Here is a 4,546-nt window from a genome sequence, read left to right as displayed (position 1 = left end):
ACAAGGATGCCCCCTGGGCGCCTCCTGGGTGAGGTGTTCCAGGCATGTCCCACCGGGAGGAGGCCCCGGGGCAGACCCAGGACATGCTGGAGAGATTATATCTCTCAGCTGGCCTGGGAACGCCTTGGTGTTCCCCCGGATAAGCTGGAGGAGGTGGCTGGGGAGAGGGAGGTCTGGGCCTCTTTGCTTATGTAACACTGGTGGTGCAATACTAGGCCTGTTAGTGCTACTTCTTGCCTTCTTTGCCTGTAGTACGGCAGTATAATTACCTTTAACCACAGTACGAGGACAGAAGGGAAATATGGACCAGATCAGACAGGTTCTAGATTCGTAGGAGCCAAGGGTGTATGACAACAGAGGACTTGTACACAGTAGGTGTAGAAAACACAATTGCATTTATTAGCAATTATTAAAGTTGTGCACATTTAACAAAAGTAGAGCGCTCTTCTTGAAAACAAAATAAAATAAACCCCACAAATGGTCGACCTAAGGATATATTGTCTTTTGTGTCTTTTTTAAAGTCAATTTCAGTCTTTCAATGTTCAGTAGTCATTCAGTGTGTTTGTAACCAGTCGGGTTACAATCTACCAGTTCATCCGGCTCTTTGGGCTGGGCTCGCCATCCAGTACTGGAAAAGGGATCCTCGATTCTTCTCAGGTCCTCAAAACCAATCCAATCCAAATAAGCAAAGGAAAAAACCTGACCTGGGGACCAGGCCAGAACACAGTAGTTCAACATTTAAGCTATCATGCCTGTAACTTATTATTACTACTGGTTGCTTGTAGTGCTTCTAAATTTCTTTCAAAATATTCTATGTTGTACAACAAATTATTCTCATTTCAAAGGGAAAAAGTGCATAGGAAACACACATTTAAAACAATACAAAATAGCTCAGTAGTGCATTAGAAATACACATTGGCTTGAGACTTATCAAGTTTCAGCTAAGTAAAGTGCAGGTGAAGGCACTTAATTTCACATTGCCTGTAGTACTTAGTGTGCAGAACTATAATTAGCACCATGAGAAAAGGGAACATGTGCTAACATAACATCGCACAACACCATACATTATACATCAATACCACAGTAATGTGACATAAACCTTTAAAGAACATCTCATATAAAGTGCAGCAGACTCAGTGCTAATTGCTTTAGCCTCGGAAAAGGCACTTTCATTGCAAAATGGCTAACGGAAGTTAGCATCAGAGCTAGCGGCAAGTAGCATGCTATGCTAGCGCACGTGTGCTGCCTGGGACTTACCATGCGAAGCAACAAATGCTACACGGGGCTTCACAGTGCTCACGTTGGCTCACGGCCTCTGGAATACAGTATCACTCTTATTATTCTTGCCGAAAAAAGGACTTTCTCTATCCAGCTAGCTTCTTTGCCGCACGGGTAAACTGATCTTTCACCGTCTGTGTCTCTGGCGTATCTGACTGGCACACGAAGGCACACACAGGTGTCTGAGCAGCGCACAGACTGGGGGAGGGTCAGACCGGCCAATGATTGGTCGCTCAGTGGATCTGACAAACACACTCTACAGGACTAAGTCCTGCCCCCCACACCATTTATACATTACATATACATATGTACATATTAATTAAACTTATGTTTACAAGCTTTTTATCAGTATTTATTATAATTAACTTTGTTTTTATCAATATTTATTCCCATCGTGAGAGTATGAATATTTATACTTTTAATCCTGTTTTTAACACTGGGTTACACTTAGGCTGCTGCCCCCGCGACCCGGCCTCGGATAAAGCGGATGAAGATGGATGGATGGATGTGTGGAAATTTGGGGAAATACTTACAAAACTTCACTTCAACCATTGTGTGAAATTCAGAAAAAAGCAATCAGGATGATTACTGAAGCAGGATTTGGAGAGCACATTAACATTATATTCTTGAAATTAAAGATTCTGAAGTTTATGTATCTTGTAAAATATAATACTGCATAAATGATGTACAAAGTCAGATACAATATGTTACCAGGAAATGTACAGAGGATGTTATTTGACAGAGAAGGGGACTATGAATTGAGGGGAAAATTAAACCTGAAGACTCTTAAAGCACGGACAAAGGTTAAAACCTTTTCTGTTACCATTTGTGGGGTAAAACTGTGGAACAGTTTTCTTCAGGACCTACAGCAATGTGCAAGCATTAGTCAGTTCATAAAGATGTTTCGAAAACTGCTTTTGGAAGGATATGAAACTAATAAAGTTGATCAGCCATTGTATATGTAACTATGCTAAATTGTATCCATCACTGTAGCTATGTTAATGCATGTCCTTCATTCCTTGTTTATTTTGAGGGGTAAGTGATGATGGGAATTAGGGGTAACAATGAATAGTGGGATTCAATAGAATGTTGAGCATGGGGTAGGGACTAATAAGTATGTTATACTTCTTCCTACTCCATTTCAGACTTAATAATTGTAATTTCATGTCATTTAGACTCTATTTTATTTTATTTATTTTCTTTTTTTGTTTTGTCTGAGCACATACGTGTGTGTATTTACATATATATTCGTATTTGTACATGTAAATGCAAGTATGTGTACTTGTATATATTGTTTTTTTCTGTACATGTCTGAAATAAAGATACAATAACAATAACAATACTGACTCCCCCCTAGGAATTACCTTTTTTCCCTGCTCCCCGTGAACTAGCCCCATAGATCCATAAAATCGAACACAGGTATGGTCAGGAACTATTTTTGCCCCAGAGCCATCTGTGAGCTAAACCATACCCACACACAACAAATATACCTACCAGGAGCCCCCACTATGAACTTCTATAGAATAATGTAAATATTGTCACACTCACCAAACAACTCCACGAATAAGTGCTTAAACTATTTATCTGACATCAGAGTGTATCATCATACATACACAATACAGTATGTTACAGTATGTTAGTTAAGGACACCAGACATGTAAAGAGGTATGTGCTTGGATAAATGACTGGTCTTGAATCACAGTTACACACTATGCAGACAGTTTAATGTTTAATTGATGAGACATAACAAAAGTATCAGTGTCTTCCAAATAACCAAAACAGGGAAAATGTTTTGCTGTTGTTTGAAAAGCCTCCACCAGCCTCTCACTCAGCAGGGGCAGGTTAGAGATGCAGGATTTATTTCATTGAGGCCAATCTAGTACACCTGGAGCTGTTTCCTTCACACCCTACTGGCCAAATAATTGGATGGGTCCTATCAAGACAATATATATAAAAAGTTAGGTTTGTATAACTCTAACACTATGTGTGGATGCGATCTTTATGTTTAATATTTAGAACAGTTCTCACAGGTAAGGACAAAGAGCCAAATTCAGAGCTAAAAAAACAAAGATAAAGAAATCTCACCCTTCAGAAGGACTAGCAGAGGGCAAAGCACAGTAGAGACAGTTTAGGTGGCCAGCTAGGAGTTAGACTAGTCGAGGCATACCTCAGGGGCCCGCCCTATTGTTTCCTTGCCACTGAGAGTACACCTTGGATGAATCAGTGGAGAACAGCTGGCTTCCTTTCCTGGCTTTCTAGCTTTTATTTTTCTGGTTTACCTCTTGAGGCTGAGAGACTTTGCTTGGTAGTGCGGACATCTTGTTGTATTTCTTAGGCACCTGTGGCATTACATTTTTCTGCATTTCTGGTAGCTAGCTAACCTCCTCCTGTGATTCCTTGACCATGGCCCCTAGTTGCCTTCCCCAAGGAGGGTACTGCTCCTTATAGCTGTTCATCTCATAGCCAAGTATCTTAAAAAGATCACTGGTTAGTCTCAGTGGTGGTGGTCACAGTGGGGATTGTCCTTAATGCTGCATTCATATCTTCTAGTAGACTTTCATAGGGTACTTCACACAGTCTTGGCTATTGCCCACAGCGGGTCCAGGTTTCCAGCTTCTCTTTCAGGTCAGCTACTCTTTCATTCAATGCAGCAGTTGTTCTTGGGCCTTGGTACCCCATCTTTGAGTGTGGGGACGATGACACCTCCCCATTGACATAACATCTTTGCTGTTCCTATTGCTGTAGCATATGTATTGTAACTCATCAGTCTGTAGTTGTGATAACAGCTGCTTCTTGTGGATGTTGGACCACTCAGCAGGATGATAAATGGCCTGTATTTATATAGCGCTTTACTAGTCCCTAAGGACCCCAAAGCGCTTTACATATCCAGTCATCCACCCATTCACACACACATTCACACACTGGTGATGGTAAGCTACATTGTAGCCACAGCCACCCTGGGGCGCACTGACAGAGGCGAGGCTGCCGGACACTGGCGCCACCGGGCCCTCTGATGTCCGGGGTGACTGCTGATTGTGCTTTCTAGTGCTCGTAGACAGGTGTCAGAGGTTAACAGAGAGACTGAGCCAGGGTTGGTTGTAGACCTGATCCACTGCAATGCAGGAGTACCTTCTCTCCCTAAACAAGAGAAGAATCTGGACACTGGTTTAAGTAAGTAAGTAAGTAAGTAAAATTTTATTTATATAGCACATTTCTAGATAAAAGATCACAAAGTGCTTTACAAGGTATAGGAACAGAATAAAAAGAC

At 41.4% G+C, this 4,546-nt stretch overlaps 1 long non-coding RNA gene across 1 annotated transcript; it reads right to left on the bottom strand.

Moving 5' to 3' along the window:
* Positions 1-376: 376 nt before the first annotated feature.
* LOC146676695 (uncharacterized) lies at positions 377-1,622 on the bottom strand. Its single transcript, XR_014907211.1, has 2 exons — positions 1,258-1,622; positions 377-704 (listed from the first exon to the last, which is right to left on the bottom strand). It is a non-coding gene; the product is annotated as an uncharacterized LOC146676695 (long non-coding RNA).
* Positions 1,623-4,546: the final 2,924 nt, after the last annotated feature.

Source organism: Rhamphochromis longiceps, linkage group LG2, assembly GCF_057381845.1.
Source record: "Rhamphochromis longiceps isolate RC_006_pf linkage group LG2, R_longiceps_female_GT1.1, whole genome shotgun sequence".
Taxonomy (NCBI): Eukaryota; Metazoa; Chordata; class Actinopteri; order Cichliformes; family Cichlidae; genus Rhamphochromis; species Rhamphochromis longiceps.
The sequence above is the reverse complement of the archived record's forward strand: the minus strand, read 5'-3'. Positions and strand labels throughout refer to the sequence as shown.